General features: G+C 40.5%; 1 protein-coding gene across 2 annotated transcripts in view; it reads right to left on the bottom strand.

The window, feature by feature from the left end:
* Positions 1-19,424, bottom strand: part of SAMD12 (sterile alpha motif domain containing 12) — a 419,976-nt gene that overhangs the window by 229,599 nt on the left and 170,953 nt on the right. The window lies entirely within an intron of this gene.

Raw genomic sequence — 19,424 nt, 5'->3', positions numbered from 1 at the left:
ACTGACATCAAGTAGAGGTCTGAATCTCCTAAGAGATTCTTGGTATAGTAAGTCTTCCCCTATAGTTGCATGTTAATAGCATAGACCGTTCTATATTTGATAAATATGATTATGCTGAATATTTAATTAACAAAGGTAAAAAGGAGTGAGGCAGGTTGAATTTTCCTTCAATTGGAGCAGAAATAATTAGTCTTGGGAGTCAGAAGAACTCGGTGCTGCCATCTACTGGCCATGTTGGTCTGCATCAATTTTATTTTTACATTGGTTCAAGACTGACCTGAAAATTGATTCACACTCACATTTTATTAACAGGGTTCTGAGATTAGCCGAAATATCACTTCATAAATTTCAAATAGTATGCAGAGATCAGCGGCAAGTTTCATATCAGCAACACAACCTGAAAAACTCTGGGGATCCTGAAAACAATTAACATCTTCAGGAAATTGCTCACAGGACTAAGTGCCCTCACTTGGGTATTTTGTCTACACTCAGCTATCATCTCATTTTCTAACTGTGTAGCCACCTATGCTAGGAGGAAAAACTGTTTGGTTTGGACTTCATGGAGATGTATTTTGCGGATGTAAGTATATCATTCCCTCTCTTTCCCTAGGCTTTTGATGGTTCACCGCTGAATTTATTACTAGAAGGAAGATCTGGGAAGCAAGACGCTGCTGCAAAGACTACACTAGTCCCTTCTCCCCTCCAACCACCCGAAATGTGCCTCGTCATTCATGAAAAGATTCACTAAGAAGGACAGCGCCGTTGCGGCACATGACCTTCCGAAAGGGCTCAAGGAGTGTTCTCCCCTGGAAGTGATTCTAATGTCCTCATTTCTTATGTTACCTGCTGAGAACCAGCCACTGGGGAAAGAGTGAAAATTGAATGAATTTGAGAAAAGCTGTGCAAGTTTCTTTTTTGGAGAGGCCTTGGGGAAGAGGAAGGCAGACAGAAAGAAAAGTCAGAGAAAGTACGCTGTCCCTCATGGTGACATCTACACAGGAGAGAGAGAGATGTACAATTTTTTTTTCTTCTACTCTTTTACTTATAGGGATGGCATCACCATCACGGCTGGACAAAATCACGGCCGATGGGAGGAAACCGGATCAGTATCAGAGATGCAAATACTAGAGGAAGAAACCCATGACTCTTAAGTGAGAACTACTGACATGAGGTGTTGTGTTGTGTGTGTGCCTGTGTGTGTGTCTGCACATGCACACGGGGATGAGGTAGAAGAAAGAGCAATCATCTATCTACTGGGTCATTCCCTCCATGCCTGCATTAGTCAGGGCTGGTTCAGGCCAAATCCAAGAGCACGAAACTCAGCCTGGTCTGCCTTGGGGGCGGCAGGAGCCCAAGTAGTTGAACCATCACTTGCAGCCTTTCAGAGTGTGTATGCCTAGGAAACTGGAACAGAAACAGAGCCGAGACAACACAGAAATTTCATTATTGGATGCAAGTGTTCCAAGCATCATCTTTACCAATGCACAAAATGTATAGCCCAAAATGTGATACATCTGTGTCATTAAATATTCATTCGTTTATTTGAAAGAGAGAGGGGAAAAGACACAGAGAGACCTTGCATCTGCTGCTTCACTCCTCAGCTGGCCACCAGAGCCAGGGCTGCACCAGGTTAACCCTGGGAGCCAGGGACTCCTCCATCATTGTGGGGCCTAAGTACTTGGGCCATCTTCTGATACGTTCTCCAAACCCCTCTAGCTGGGAGCTGGATGGGAAGTGGAGAATCTAGGGCAAACACCAGCCTCTCCAAAAATATATATTTTAAAGTGGAAAGCAGAAGGCTGTTGTACCTTCTAAGGCATTATGCCATTTTCAGCACAAATATGTGCACAGAGAAAACTGTTTTGAAAGCATGCACATCAAATCAGTCATTATCTGTAGATGCTGGAAACAGAGGGAAATTTCATTTTTTAATTTTTTCCTGTTTACGCAGTTTCTAATTTTTCTAATTGAGAATAAGACAGCAAAATACTTTATTAAAATTGTGACTTAATTTCTTTCATAAAGCTCATGGGGAAAACAGATTTGGGCAGAGAGGATGAAGTCAGAACACAGATCTGAATACTGTGACCTGTTGGCCACATCGGGGCAGCTGCTTGTTTCTGTGAATAAAATCTGATTGGCATTTAGATACCTAATTCATTTATATACTAGCAAGTCAGAGCTGACTACTGTTGACAGAGATGACGCAGCCTGCACAGCCAAATAACCCTTCATGAGCAGAATTCCTCCTGCAACACTGACTGACTCACCACACAACCATTTCCAGCAGCAGGAACCTGGGAAAGCCAGACCCTGTATGCCTCTGCTTCCCTATAAGTAAATAAAGAGATAGCAGATCTTTTGTCTATTTTAAAAAATATTTATTGTTATTATTTTTATTTGAAAGTCAGATATACAGAGAGGAGGAGAGACAGAGAGGAAGCTCTTCCATCCATTGGTTCACTCCCCAAGCGGCCGCAACATCCAGAGCTGCGCCAATCTGAAGCCAGGAGCCTCTTACAGGTCGGCCACGTGGGTGCAGGGTCCCAAGGCTTTGGGCCATCCTCTACTGTTTTGCCAGGTCACAGGCAGGGAGCTGAATGGGAAGCAGGGACACCAGAACACAAACTGGCACCCATATGGGATCCCAGAGCATGTAAGGCGAGGACTTTAGCCACTAGGCTACCACGCAGAGCCCAGGATAACAGATATTCATGTTGTTACGAATATTAAATGAGTTAATGCTTTAAAAGCACCAAATTGTGCATGCACAGAGTAAATAATAAGTACTATGCTTCTGGTTATTCTTCCCTTTGATAGGGTACATTATTTCACGATCAATGTTGAACCTCATGAAACTGCCCCTCGCGCAGAGTGTGCAATATTGACTTTTTTTTTTATGATTCCCTGTAACTACGCTTAAGCTACTTCCTGTTCTCATCCCTTCTGTTTAGGCTGTGATAAGCTAAATTGCCAGAAAGGCATGGAAATCAAATTTTAGCTTTCTTATAACAAGCTGCAGGTTCGGATAGCCAAAAGAACACACTACATTTGTATTACCTTTTGTGTCATGTGACATTAGCTCTCGTGTGCTGCCCCTGAATGGAAGCTTTTTGGATAGATATTTGTTCCCATCCCACAGAATGGGAACTGATTTGAGTTTCAGCAGACACAGAGTTTCCACACACTGACAAGCATGCCTGGCACCCAGCAGGGTCCCCGTCCGCCAAAATATCCTGGGAAAACCTGCTCGAAGGAAATGCAGGATATTGCAATCTGGAATGTCTGTCATTCAGACATACTTCAAGATGGCATTTCGATGCTTCATACAGATCCCCAAAAGCATTCTTTTCAAAAGTAAAATGAGGCTTTCCCAAGGACAGGAGAAGAAGACAGACCCGAATATCAACAGAACATAATTGTAAGAAGCTGTAGATAGGAAAGCATGGGATGATCTTCACTACAAGGAGGCAAATCAGGACACGGCAGGGCTAATCCAAGCACTCCTACCAACAGAAATGAAGAAAGCCTTTAAGTTCACTGCTAAGTCTATCAAAGGAAGAACAAATTCAATTGAATCCAATCACTACTTATTAGATGCTGATTTTATACCAGCCTCTGGGTTTACAGGGCTAGAAATAGTGAGATAAACCCAACAGTGTTTCCACCCTAGAGGAATTTCTGGGCTAGTGAGAGGGTAGAAGCATAACCAAAGAAGTTTAATAGCGTGTGGTAAGTGCTACAATAACCCTTACGGCTGTCACTCATTCAGTGCATATAGTGCAAAGAACACCCAAGAATGGGAAAATTAATTCTGCTTGTAGAGGTCTGCAGAACCCTCAATAGGACCTTGAAAATGATTCCACGTTCACTAGATGCTGAGGCAAGAGAGAGAGTGATTTGTCGCAGGGGCAGAGTAGGATGGACAGCAAACATGCTTAAAGGCCTCACTGGCCAAACTTAAGAACCTAGGCTTTATTTAGTAGGCATTTAAGACTCATTGAGTAGGAAGCAAACTGATTATATCTGTGTTAAAAACACACATGAATAAATGTTTCTTAAAGAACCCTGAGGCACAAGGAGCCGGTGAAAACTTAGCCCAGAAGGAGGCTGGTAAGAATGGAGAGCAGACGACAAAGTGAGGATGCAGCCTTGTGGAGACAGAAAGCTGATAGACTTAGCGGAAAAGGAAAAACAGATGAACCAGTTCTGGTGTGTGGATAGCCAGGGACGAGGAGAGTATAAGCTAGTGTTGGAGTGGTAATGTCTTTTCCACAAGTACAAACGAACCAGGTGAGCAGGGATGAACAGGCAGACAATCCTGCAGGAAGAGGTGTGAGTCAGAGTGACTGCTATGGGTGTCCACTACAAGAATATTTAATGAGAAGCGGGACTGAAGCTTTGAGGAAAGGGGTTTGGATATAATACCACCCTTGAAGTCCGGGACAAGTAATAACCTAGAGACAGGTGAGACAACACCCACCAGTTCCAGAAGCTCCCTGGGCCAACAAGTCCTGCGCTGGTGGTGTCTCTCCTGAGCACACTTATTTGATTTCTACCAAGAGTGCTTTGAGCTCGACACTTCACTCATCATTAATTGTGTGTCACATTATTAATGGCTATTGAGTGACACCCAAGAGAGAGAATCAAATTTCTGTAGCCTGGCCCTCGAAGCATTCTGTAAAGTAGCGCTCCACCTACTTCACTGTTCCCAGTGCAGGACCAGAAACTGAAACGTTTTCAGTGCTCAGGCTGGTAACACAGAGTATGAAGATACTGGGTCTGTGAAAGCTGTATGGGAGCAACTTCAGCGTCTCTTCCTTCAGTTGAGGCAGGTTTAGCTATAGCCCCCAGACAAAATACAACTTGTTTCTCCATTTAATTATTTGGGATTTCAACTTTTTCAGAATTGTAGTATTAAACCCCCCAAAATTTCCATAGCCCAGATGTTTTTAGCCATCTTTCAAAAGGCAACCAAGAATTCAAAAATTTGAAATTCTATGCTTTCCCTTGGTATTCTTACGAGGCCTCAAGAATGCCAACAAATTAATCTCCCGTTTTGTGGAGACAGTTAATCAGGTTGATTAAATGATATTAAGATTATTGCCAAATGGACGTGACGCACATCCAAGAGTTTGGGACACTAAAGTATGTGCATGTTATTGTCGATACTTGCTCTGGATTTATTCTAGCTACTCCTCAGTCAGGGGAACAAGTCAGGCATGCTCTAGCCCACTGCTATGCATATTTTTCCATATTGGGAACGTCCAAAGTTATTAAAACTGATAATGGCCTCTGCTATATCAGCAGTACATCTTCTGATTTTGCCACCTCCTACCAGATACAACTAATTACAGGCATTCCTTATAATCCTCAAGGGCAGGCATTGTGGAACGCACCAACCATACTATTAAGGATTACCTTGTTAAAACAAAAAAGGGGGAGTCTAGCACTCCTGAAGATCATTTGAACCTTGTATTATTTATCTTAAATTTTCTAGCATTGGAAGCTGAAGGACAGTTTGCTGCAGATCGTCATTGGAATCCATCTCAGAAGCAGAAGACTTACGTGATGTGGAAGGATCCCTTGACTGGTCAGTGGCAAGGCGCAGATCCCATCCGCATATGGGGGCGGTTTGTGTTTTCCCAGAAAAATGATAATGGCCCACAGTGGATTTCTGAGAGGCTTGTCCAGCAAGCTCCTGCTTCTGAGTCTTGTGAAAGCTTGGGTACTGGCCACGGTGATGGCATTTGCGTCAGAAGATTGATGGGACAAGCAAGTATATTAGGTCTTTATATATTATATAAGCATATTCATATATTGTTAAGCACCCCTCTTTTTTCTTCCTCCTATGAGCACCGAAGTTCCGATATTTCCCGCCTTTTCTATGTTGTAGCCTCCCTTATTAAGGGAGGCAATTATTCCTATGGAAATTATTAGTTCAGTCATTCCTCTGGATTTGAGGACTCACTCATGTGGGTGAACCTTAGCTCCTTGAATTTTAAACCCGTGTCTGCCTGTGTTATCCTCCCTTTTTCGTCTCTTACATAGAGAAAACATCTCTGAAGTGAATTACACCAAAGTTAGCTGACCCCTAACAGCATGCTGGAATGGTAATGGCGATCCTACTGCTGTCATTCGGCTGCCTGGAATCCTGCCTGTGCCTGTCGGGGCTAATGGAGAGGCCTCTGTTGGCATGATAAGGCATAAAAGAGACTTTGGCATAACACTGACCGTCGTAGCCAGCATTGCCCTGGCGTCGGCAGCCACCACCACAGCAGCGGTGACCCCAGGACACCCTACAGCTACCGCGGAGACGGTGAACAAGCTTGCGGAACTGACTGCCTGAGCTATGGAGCAACAGAACTGTATAGATGAACATGTGCAGGTGGGCATGCTTATGTTGCAACAGCAGGTTGATTTGTTGGCAGAGGAGCAGCAGATGCCATGGGATGTGGTCAGGGCCTCTTGTTCCCCATCATATGTCTTTGTGTATGTAACACCTGTGCAAGTACAAAATGTTTCCCAAGCCCGGGAACTGCTGTCTGCTCATTGCTACTGAGCTAAAGATACTCCTAGCCATGGAACAGGGTTACCAGCCTCTCCAAGTATGGTTTGTGCAGCTGCAGCAGGCAACGCATTGAATGGCAGCCAGTGACGGTAAGACAGGGGCTCTGTCATGCTGCGGACATTCCCGATGACGGGTAAGGCTGATGACCTGAGAGTCCACAACCTAAGACTGGCGCATTCAAGTCTGCTTTAAAACAAAAAAAAGGCGGACCTGTTGTGGACTAAGGAGTTGATTAGTGCTCGTTGGAATGCGCAGGAACAGGAACTGGGCTTGTGGCTAAAAACACCTAGACTAATTGGACTCATCTGTATCCAATATCCTGCTATATGAGGATGTGGGGGGAAGAGTATATAAGGAGAGGTGAAGGGGCAATAAAGCAAGACTTGGCAGAGACTTCTACCATCACAGGTCTCCTGTCAATGCTTCATCCGCAGCCCCTCTCCCTGTCCACATTACTGGCTCTGCTGGCCGGAGCATGAGATAATAGGGAGAAGGTGACCTCCCAGCTAAAACATGAGGCTTTTCCTTTTAAGTTCCCTGAGAGCCAAACAAAATACATGCACAACTTGACCATTTAGGAGCTTTTCCTTTATCTTTGGGAGATTTATTTTCAAAATTTGGTGCAGGATAAACTCAACCTTCTTTAATCAGACTTTCAACTCAACTAGGCTCACAGGTCTGGGTTTTCTTTCACATAGCTTCTTCAGCACTTACACCCCTGTTTACTTTCTGTACTACACACTAGCACTTACAAGATGTGTAGAGATGAAGACATAAGCTTTGGATTTAGGCAGTCCTTACTCAGAATCTTTGTTGCATTTGGGCTTGTATGGCCAAGATAAGCTACCTATGACCTGTGTGCAGCATTTTCCAAGTATGCAAAATGGGAATAATACCTACTTAATAGGGCCATTATGAAGAAAAAATTAAAGAACACATGTGAAATACTGATTGAAGTCCAAGCGTATAAACACATAGTCAATGTTTTAAAGGACATGCTTTTTTTCCAAAGTGATAATAATTTAGAGGTGGCTAAGAATCATATCTTAGGAGTTTTCAAAATACTTTGAATTACTTGAGAAACATCCTGGGAGTGTTTGATGCTCCATTTATGATGAGTTGATATTTGTAATAACAATTATTAATCAAAAAATGCACCAGACAAGGCCAAACAGATTGGTTGATAGGTCTTAGGACCTAGCACACTGAGATACTCTAAACCAAAACACACATAGGTACACTTGCAAGTGCTTCGCTTCTCAGTCTTTACGCATGTAACTGAAACAACTACAGATCAGTAATAACCATGCTAATATTGCCTTGTAAGTGTACCTAATGCTATTGCTGAGACAGGGCAGGATTTTAAACAAAAATGCCCTAAATGAGTGCTGGCAAGGCCTTTTGAAGAAAACTCCATCTCATAAAAGTGTCAAAGGATCTTAAATGTAATCGCCCCATGTTGGTGGGCTTTATTTTGCTCCATTATTAACATATGGCATCAATATCACCACGGTAAATGATGCCATCTGAAGGAAGTTCTAACTTCCAAACTCCCAATAATATTCACGTGCAGGCATTCTCCATTGCAACAAGGAACTTCATAAAAAAGAAAACTCAGACAGGAAAAGAATACTTGATATGTTAATTTTCAAACAAGAAATGAAAGTCTGGAATGCAGCAATCTGACTCTAGTCCTCTTTAAAAATCTGCAAAATATAAGCACAACAAACTACAAGAGTAATAAAGTCCTCAAAAAGGAAGTAGTCAAAGGGAAACAGGTAAAAAATAGAAACTTACCAAATCATGTGTCTTTGCCTTAATTCCTCTGATATATCATAAAAAACACAAGCAGAGGATATAATTTTGATCACATTTCACTTAGTGCCAAGCTACACGTTCACAGAGGATGAGAAATGTTAAATAAAAATGGGAGAAAATAAGTAAGACTAGATCTGGTTGAAGGTAAGGAAATGAATAAAATTCATCACTGTAAAATCCGTTGCTTCTTTAAATTGGATAAACACATTTTTTTTTTTTGCAATAAGAATGTCTACCCTTTTCTCTTGAATATGTACAACCTAGCCTTGAACATGTTCTACTAATCTAGAAGCTGTGTGTCCTTACACAAACAGTCAAGCTCTGGGACTGTTCATTCTTGTGGAAACAGGGGAAGATTCACAGAGCCATGCATACACTGATTTCCCATCTCCCAGCAAGGGAATAAATATCACTTGCCACTATTGGCAGAGTTTATAAGCTAAGTGTAGACCACAATGATGATGAAAGGAAATATTAATTCCTATAGTGGCCAGTTCATTATCAAATTTTCTAGATTTTAATTGTCATCTCCCCCAAAAGCAGTGTGGTAGGTCCTGCTGATGAAAGGACCTTCTCTGCTTTCCCTGTGTGGACAGCTGATCTCTGAGTCTCACTTCCTCTCGTGTATCAGCTGGCAAGACAGCTGAGATCTCTCACTCTCTCTCACTTTATTTGTTTGAAAGGCAGTTACACAAAGGGAAAAACTCCATCAGCTGTTTGGCTGAATCATTTCTCAAATGACCAGGACAGCTGAGACTGGACTCAGGAACTGGGTTTCCAACACGTGTATCAGGGCTTATGTATTTGGGCCATCTTCTGCTGTTTTATCTGGTGCAGCGGCATGCAGCTTGATCAGCAGCTGAGCAGCTGGCACTGGAACTGGTGTTCCAATACAGGAGTTACTACTGCAGACGATGGCTTAATCCACTACGCTCTGATGCCAGCCCCCTGAAAGTTTCTAATTCTGGACTTTGAATAGTTCTAGGCATAGCTGTGTGTATGTAACAGGCTTAGCTCTGGAGGCACATGGTTTTCAGCAAAGCCTCCTGCACAAGGAAAACCTTCAAGAACCAAAAGGCATTATCAAAGAGGTAAGACTGCTGGTACTAAGAATATTTTTTTCTGTTCTAATTCTTAGGTCTATAAAACAAGTGCATTCATCGAGTGAAAACTTCCACTTATCTGTAAGTATTATCACTAATATTAAGTAAGCTTGGCATACAAATCCATAACTGTCCCCATGGAGCAGTTATTGCATTACACTGGTTTATAAAGCACTGCTATTTGGGATAGAAATGGAAAAAAAAACTCATCTGTGAAATCCAAAAATCTTGAATGCATAGGTATAGACTCAGACAAGCAGAATCTCAAGAAGATAAGTGAACTGTTCCCTGCTCAACAGGTGGCTCCATGATAACTATGCATTTTGGGGACCAGCACTGTGCCTCAGTGAGTTAAGTTGCTGCTGCAAGACCAGCATCCCCTCATGGGTGCTGTATCAGGTCCTGACTGCCCCATTTCACATCCATCTACCTGATAATGATCCAGAGGATGCAGAAAAAGATGGTCCAGGTGGATAGGTCCATGCCATTGCAAAAGGAAGTCTGGATGGAGTTCCTTCCTTTGGCTTGGCACAGCCCCAGCTGTTGTGGTCATTTGGGCAATGAACTGCTAGATGGAGGATCTCTTTCTCTAGATCTCCTTTCTCTGTAACTCAGTCTTTGAAATAACTATGTGTTCAAAAGCAACAACAAACAACTGTGTTTTTATGTAAGGACAGATTTGTCATCTTAATATTCATACAGTGCATTTTCAGACTCAGTCCTTTTACTTATATTCATCTGAAATACAGAATGATACATGTAAAACCATATTCATTTATCTTTACTCTTTTCCAAATGACATTATAAGCAGAATGGAAAGATGAAGGATTATATACTTTTTCTTTTAAAAATATTTCTTTTAATTTCAAGGGCACATGGCTTTGTTCCTTTGTACAGCCATCCTCCTTCCTACTTCCAACTCTAGAAAGCCACCAATCATATTGTTATCACTATATGCTAACCTTGTTTCAGGTTTTCACATGAGTAGCATCACACAGTGTGCACACTTTTGTACTTAGCCTGTCTTACTCAGCACATGGTGGGGTTCATTCACAGGGCATGCTTCAGCAGTTAGCTGTTACTGCAGAGAAGTGATCTTTGTGCGAACATATCATAATTTGTTTCTTTCCTCTTGAAGGATACAAATATTGTTTAGAATTGTTGGTGGTTCTGAGTAGGGCTCCTCTGAGTGCTGGTGAATCTTTGTGACTGTATGTTTCCATTTCGGAATCCCCTCAGATTAGAATTCTCCGAGGGTAGAAGAGCAGGATGATTTCATAAATGTGCGATTAACTTTCTAATGAAGTTAAGGTATCTGAATCAAGTGATATCACATTATGCTCATAGCAATAATATACAACACATTCATTTGCATCATGCCCACAATACTTGGTATTGCTGAATATTTGAGTTTAAGCCATTATACCAAGCATAAAATAGCATTCTATTGTGATTTTACTCATATTTTCCTAATAACTTAATACTGTTAAGCATGTTTTGATGTGCTTATTATCTTTTATCATCTTTATGAAATGTGACTTCAAATATTTTGCCTTATTGGATTCCATGTGTCCTGGAGTTTTAAATATTCTTTACATAGACTGTATATAAGAACTTGTGAAGATATATATGACAGACATACTTTCTTCTAATATGTGGCTTAGCATTTTTATTTCCTGGATGGATTCTTTGAAGGGCACAAGGTTTGAACTTTGATAAAGACCAATTACTCAATTTGTTTTCTTTTACAGTGTATGTTTTCATGGATTTGTCTAAGAAAATATTGAATATTTATTCCCAAAGCTGTGAAAATTTTCTCATGTGCTTTTTATAAAATGTAAGCTTTACATATAAGGGTTATGTCTTCAAGTTAAATGTTACAGATAGTGACTTGTGTGGATTTATACAATTGATTTATCCAATTGTTGTAGAATATCATTGATTGAAAAATCTATTTTATTTCATTGAATTTGCAGATCTTTCTCTGCTATTAAAATAAATGAAGTCAAATTAAAGCGTTTTGTTTCACTTTCATTTGTTGCTTTTGCTAATGTTTTCTCTCTTCATGGAAGTCTATATTTCTGTCAATTTTTTTCTTCTGCTTACAGCACTTTTAATATTTCTTGATTTATCTGGCACTGAATTGCTTCAGTTTTTGTTCATCTTGAAAAATATTTACTCCATCATTTTTAAAGAAATTTTTCTTTTGAATATAAAATTGAAAACTTATTTTCCAGTCAACCCTTCAACATTATATTCCACTACCTTCTTGCTTTAGAGAGTTTTCTAATGGGCAGTGCCCTTGCATTTGTATCTATCCACACCCTCCTCCCCTATGTTCCAACACTATGCCAACAGGGGAAGTTGTTTGAAAACTGGTTTCCTTCAAGACTTTACCTTTGTCTTTTCATCATGTTAGCACACACCTACGTGTATTTGCTTTGGACTTTATATACTATTTGGTGTTCTTTGGACTTGGCGTTTGATCATCTATCATTGATTTTTTGGAAAGCTCTAAGTCATCAGTTTAACTATTTCTTCTGTATTCTCCTCATCTGGTTCCCCAATAATGAGTATGTCATATCTTTTAATTTTGTCTTACAGGTATTTGAAATTGGCTATGTTGTTTTCACTCACTCATCTATGTGTTTTTTTATTTGGATAATTTTCTATTGACCTACATTTAGGTTCACTGATTCAAATGGTTAGTCTACTGGTGAGTTCATTAAAGACACTCATTTCTATTACAATGTTTTTTTATTACTATTATAGCATTTCTTTTTGATACTTTTTAAACCTTTCCATTTTTGCTGCTTATACTACTTATCTGGGCTTACAAATGACTTAGTTTCTGCTGTATAATCCTTAACATTAATCATAATTATTTCCAATGTCCCATCCCATAATTCCATTATCTTGCATCATATCTGTATTTAGTTCTGATAATTTTTTTGTTTTCCTCCAGTATGTGATTTTTTTTATCACATGGGCTTTCAGTGTTGTGGAAAAAAGTGTGCATACGATATTTAGTAATAGAACTTAAAGTTAAATAGGGAGTACAGAGAGTTATTATTCTCAGACTAGAATCCAGGAGATAATTAATACTTGTTTACGGTGAAAGGCTCCGAAGAATTTTTCCTCCCTTTGCAGTCCAACAGTTGTTTTCTACTGCCCCGTAGACCTTTAAGCCCCATCAGATATATTCCACAGCTATTATCGGAAGGTCCTAGAGTAAGGGTGGATAATATGGTGGGAATATCTAACTTTCTAGTCCCAGTCTCTCAGTGGATCTGCGTCTCTGGAATGTAGTTTTAAGCAATGTTTCGGTCTATTCATTAGCAGTACAGCTTTATTTTTGGCCTGTTGTGCCTTACTTTCTTCACCAGATAAAAAATTCCCAGATTATTTTCTCAAAGCTCTCTCCTCTGGAGACCAGGGCGTATGCTGTTTTTCAGTAAGGAGATTTGTATTTTCTCAAGGACTTTGGTTCGTGTTGAAAGGGTGTACTGATCTATACCATAAGATCAGTTATTCCATAGTAAGCTTAAAATATCCCTTATTTGATTCTGGTATTTTTTATTATTCTGATTATCTAACCTAATAAACATTCTTCTGGAAGTGCTTCTGTTTTCTTCTATTTCCCAAAGAAATCACTTGAAGTTTAGCGTTAATTCATTCTTGATTATCTGAATTTACCCTAAAAGACTTACGGGCTTGGAACTTTCTTTGTGGGAAGTTGTTAGCAAAAATTTAATCTACCGAACCACAAGTGAACATTCAGATTTTTCAATTACATCTGAATCTTTTGCAGAAGTCTATTAGCCTGACTCATTAAGGAACTAAGTTCAATACTGTTACTTTAAGAATGTTGAGGACTGTGCTACTGGAGACATTTTTATTTTATATTGGAATGCCTGTGTTCGAGTCAAGTATCCTGCTAAAGTGTACTCTTTGGGGTAGGTAACAGTGAGGGCTCCTATAGTTGAGACTCCCCATGTGGGAGACCTAGAATAGTTCCTGGCTGATTTAGTCATCAAGGAGTAAATCAGCAGGTGGAAGATCTCTCTTTCTTAGATTGTTTTTCTATGTCATTGCCTCCCAAATTAAAAAAAAAAAAAAGTAAAAAGTTAGAAAGTTGGTAAGTTCCTAAGTTAGAGATCTTTATAATCAAACCTTCCCATCAAAAGGGGTTGAAAATGAAAAGTATATGTTATTATTAGGATATTAACATGAGAAATAACCCATGGCCTAATGATGTCAGTAGCTTCTTTACATAGATACATATTATGTCCAAATTTCAATTAAGAAGTGTAGAGCAGTTCACACAAATTAAAAATGTCCTGAAAGACAAAACAGAAAAGTAGAACACAGTATCTTGAGGGAAACGTAATAAAGATGAGAAAATGTGCAGATTATGTACTGTGGTAGTTAAATCAGTCCATATTTTACTTGGTTACTCTGGATTCTACTAAATAGTATCCTCATAGGTACATCACATAAAGTAATTATTCTATTTTTTTTTTTTTTGATACTTGTTAACTACCACCCTGCTGGTCTCTATGGGGAACTCTAACCACTATAAAAGACTGAGAAGATAATAGCAGAGAAAGAGAAGAGTGGAACAGCTCAGGAAATTCAGCACTGAAGACAGCAATGTTAGCAAGCGCACACAGGCACCTTTCAACAGTTTCAAGGAGACATAGTGGTTTCCCTGTTATTCAACAGTACAAGCAGAACTGCCAACTCTGGGAGAAGCTCTGTCTCAGAAGAAAGGGGAAAAAGGAAAAACTGGGGAATGAGTGAAGCATGAAAAAGTACCAGAAGCATGAACACACTTTATAGGAGATCATAGAAAAACAACAAATGCAAAGCGTCAGTGTGGACCATTTCTAAGTGATACTTACATGCTGGCTGTCGTTTCTGACAGTTTCTAAAAGATACCCATTGTGGTTGCATAAAGTAGGTCCAAGGAAACATTTTACACATTCAAAGTGGTTTTAAAAAGATAGTCTACATTCTGGGGAGCTCTGAGTGCTTCACCTATGAAAATAAGTCTTTCAAGTTGGCAGGAGAAAGAGCCCTTCACAGATGGAGGATTTGAAGCCAGAGGAGTTGAGGCGACTTAGTAATCATCATGCGAATAATATCAGGCACAGCCAGGGGCTGAAATCTCCTCCAACCCGAAAAGATTCTTAACTGTGCATAAAAGAGAATCCAAAAGTTGCCTCTCAGCTTACACGTAGGAACCACAGAGCCTCCTCAGCAGCACTCGAAGCCAGGCCTCAGAAAGCAAAATAGACAAATTTCTTTCCTTCATGCCTAATCTGATGATTTAAATCTATATATCCTAATGCCTCTCTGGTATTTGAAATGTCTTCTTGCTTTTTAAGAGTGCTTTTGCACTGAATTAGCAAGCGCAGCTTCGCTTCCGATTAATGACATCAGGCACCAGATTGCAGGTGCCTCTGGACACAGTGAAATGATCAGAAATTGTATTAGGAAATTTGAATGAGGCTTTGAATACTGCTGGGCTAGAACATATCTCAGGTTTTCTCATGCTGTAGAGCAATGGTTGGGGGGGGCAGGGATTTGTATTTAGCATCCTTCAAACTAAGGCATAAGAGAAATGCTAATACAGTGACACTGTGAAAACCTAAAAACAAAACATTTTCATTACTACTGACATTAAAGCGTAATTTTTCAAAAAAGGTTACCATTGTGACTCTTATACAAATACAAAAATGAACACATGCTTAAGATTTTAACTCGACTTATTAATGAGGAAACTGATGAGCCCATTAGAACAATCTCAAATGAGACTCCAAGCAGCAGCTACAATTAAAGGTCAGGGATGAGGAAACAAAACGTGTGATGCAGGCAAAACTCATCTTTTCCCTAGTGACAGGGAAACAGTTACAACTCTCTGGGACAGAGTCCTCAGGCCAATAGGATTATCTTCCTCCCACAACCCTTCAGGAATGTTCTAAGATCCCTGGTGGGAAAGAACATTTAATCTAGTGGTCAGGAACCTTGACTTTTTTTTTTAAAAGATTTATTTTATTTTTATTACAAAGTCAGATATACTGAGAGGAGGAGAGATAGAGAGGAAGTGGAGCTGCCGGGATTAGAACCAGCGGCCATATGGGATCAAGGTGAGGACCTTAGCCGCTAGGCCACACTGCTGAGCCCAGGAACCTTGATGTTTTACCACTGTCTGTACTACAATGCCATGAGGCCAACAGCAGAATGTGGGACTTGTGACTGTTGCTGAAGGACACTCCTATTATAAGAATACAGGGAGAAACAGAAGGAGGGGTGGAAAGGGAAATCCCTGAGCCTATAGAACAGTATCATGAAATGTTAATAAATAAACAAATAAATAAATACACAGCATTCTGCATCAGAGTGTCTGGGTTTGAATGCTGAATCCTGCTGCTGAGTCCAACTTCCTGGCGGTGCCCATCTTGGTAGGCAGTGTTGCTGTCGTGGGATGCCTGAATTAACTTTCCACTTTGTGGCCCTGGCTAGCTTTAGTCCTGGACACTTGGGGCATCTGGGGGAATATGCTCTTTCTTTTCCCATCCTACCCATGCCTGTGTTAAAAAGAAGAAAAAAATAACAAAAACAAAACTCCCAGTGAATACCTGGCATAAAATAAAGTACCAAATCCTGCTCCTATACACATATTACTTGGCCCAGGTTTAATTTATAAATTTAATTCTGTAAAGAATTAATATAATAAAATAGAAAATTTAGAATAATATAGTATACATAATGATGGTATCTTCCATTGGATCTTTTCACACAGTTTTCCAAAATTTGATATGTAGTGGATGTTACAGAAATAAATACTTGCTAGATGGATCAAAGTGTATGAAGTGTCAGGCACTCAGGTAGGTCATACACATCCTCCCGCTTAGACTTGCCAACCAGCCTTTAAGATCAACATTATTTTCAATTTAGAGACTAACATTTGTGACATTATACAACTATGATATGTCAAAGAGGGCTGTGGGTTAGAGGTCAGAAGGGTGATGTGATGAAGCGGAGTTATCAGAAAGTACACACCTTGTTTTGATCTACTCAGCACACTTCCTTTTTATTTGCCGTCATCAGGTCATTTGCTTCCAAATCAAGGATGTTTGTATGTTACACTGATGTAACACGCTTCCTTGGTGATCACACTGTTGGAGATCCTCAACTTAAGAATGCCTGGTGAGCCTCTAGTGAAAATATCGGTCACTCAATATCATGTTAATTAACTTCATGATGGTGTTAATTTCGTTGTTTCTTCCTGTAGTTGAAGTTGTATAGTGACATCTCATTAAAAGAGATGATATTCTGCCAGCCCTACTTTCAGATCAAGGATGGTCTCCCAATGAAACTGTTGAATTTATCTGGACCATGAGATGCTAGACTCTCTGCATGGTCCATGCCCACAATGAAGGAATCATGACTGGATATGATCTATACTACTGTAACAATATGGAGGAATTCACTATGGGGGGAGGACTTGGGGAGGGGCTGGGGGAATCCCACAGTCTATGAAACTGTGTCATAAAATTATATATATACATACACACAAACAGAATGCCTGGAGCACAGCCCTCCCGCATCTCAGCCACATGACACATGTGGACCATTTTCCTGTAGCCTTGCACATTACTCCTGGATATCTGGTGTTAGATGTTCCTTTGCCAGTTATCAGAACAATCATGTTAAGTGAACTGAACTCAAAGCTGTGTGTGTTATTTTGTTTTTACTGAAAGCAGGATAGCACTTAGGGATCAATCACACCTCACATTCACTGTATGCTGCAGGACCTTGACAGCAACACCAGCAGGTAGGATCCATCATCATCATCTCCTTTTTGTAGGTGAGGAAAGTTCAAGTGCAGCAAAAAGGGTCCAGTCACATAGCTATACTGCAATGTGAGGCTTCCACCCAGCCCTTATAATGACTCTCCTGCTTTCTCCTTAAGTCATTCTACCATCTGCACTGCCTGCTGTGCTTTGCCCTGGCATTCTGTCACATTGACAAGCCTTTTGCCTCATGTGTATCAGTACCTTTCAGAGTTCTGAGTTTCCTGTGTCTGCCAGCAGCACAGGGTTGGGAAGCAGACTGACTGGCGTAAATCCTGGAAGCTATTTAGCGGCTATCTGGTGCTCTTGGTCGTTGGAGCACTTCACATTCACTTTAGAGAGGCAGAAGACAACGAAAAGGGGGAGAGGGTCATCTTCAGAGGCCTCCAACAGGGGAAAGTCAAAGACATATGCACCAAATGTTTGTCTAAAGTCATTCTTTTTGCTCCCTGAATTCCTAAATAATTCCCTCCTTTTTTTACTTGCCAGAAAATAGGCTGCCCTGAGAACAAAGAAACAGTATGCTTTTTGACACTTCCAGATGAGGCTTGACATGAATAACAGCATGATGCTGGCAGTGCAATGGTTAGCTTAGTGGTTTATCTGGATGATTTCATTTCATCTCTGCAGTGACTCTCTGAGACAGGTGCTATTGTCATCTTTGGACATGAGGATGTGAGGTTAAACAACTCAGATTCCAGGGTTGTGATGTCCCAGTACAGGAAGTGTTTGGCAGAGATGAACTGGGTCATCATGATGTGAACAGCTACTTGAGATACAGCCCCATTCTTGTCACGGTTAGCAGAAACCTTGGGAAGAGGCACCATCACTCCATGAGCACTGGGGCTCAAAGTCTTTCCCTTGAGAAGAGCGTAATGCTCATCTGAAAACCACTACAAATGTTCTGCCTTCCCTCAAGGGTCCCACATTTTTCTCAACCCTAACAGGAGATGATCCACTTTCTAGTAACAGATGATGGGACATGCTTGGCCACTGTTATCATATTAATATGGGAATCTGAAGTTAAACCCCTTTGTGATGCACACCATCTCAACCAAGTGAGTGGTGACTGATTACTTCTAGGGCTGGAACAACTGACCCTCCCTAAGATTCTGCTGTATTCTGAAGGGAGGGGCTGAAAGCATACGATGTTAACACTTGGAATCTGAGCTAAATATCACAGTGCCTTTAGGAGTTCAGGGATTCTTATCCCATAGGGAGGTTAGCTTAATTGAGGGAAGAAACAAAGTTCAGTTTTTATAATTTCAGGATTTCACTCTCATTTGCTAACTCAGCTTGGGCTATACTGGAGTGTGTTAAGGTAGTATATATTTAGATATTTTCACATATTTAGACATTACTATCTTGGCCAGCAGAAAGCCATGGCAACAACTGAGCAGTTTTTTTTTTTTAAACACTTATTTAGTGCTAGGAAAAAAACCCAAGATTTTGTATACGATTTGCATATGGTTGGGAGCTGCTGCTGTTCAACACATCCATTTACACACAAAACACACCTGCTGCTCCTTTGGCAGCAAAGGGCTCCAAGCAACCCACTTTGAAAGCCACCAGCCAAGCCCTGCTCTAGGAAGGTTAAGGGACCTGTACTAGACCACAGGGCTACAGAGAAAGAACTGAACTGAAAAAAAAAAAACCTACTACTTTTTACTTAACGTATTAAAGTAACATTTTAACATTTTAACATTTTAAAGTAACAAAAATGCATAGAATAACTAAAAGGGTTAGGATTCCTCAAGATAGAAATGGGTTGGAAAGCTACTCTAGCATCTGGAGTTCTGCTGGGCTACTCAATGGCAGGTTACTATCTATCTCCCAATCTAGCATGTTACACATTTTCTTAGGAAAAGGAAGGATCTACCCTTTAATCAACATTTCTCAACACGACCATGCTCAGGCATGGCTCAGTTCTTTGCAGTGCAGGTGAAACATAGGAGGGAGGGAGGCGTGTCCCTCACATATTGGGCAAAACCTATGGGAAGGAGGGCAGGAGGAGTCTGGCAGGTTCCCCAGGTGGAAAATTAGATCCATCTCACCCGACCTTTCCTCTGA

Source organism: Ochotona princeps, chromosome 9 (assembly GCF_030435755.1).
Source record: "Ochotona princeps isolate mOchPri1 chromosome 9, mOchPri1.hap1, whole genome shotgun sequence".
In the NCBI taxonomy this organism is placed as follows: Eukaryota; Metazoa; Chordata; class Mammalia; order Lagomorpha; family Ochotonidae; genus Ochotona; species Ochotona princeps.
The sequence above is the reverse complement of the archived record's forward strand: the minus strand, read 5'-3'. Positions and strand labels throughout refer to the sequence as shown.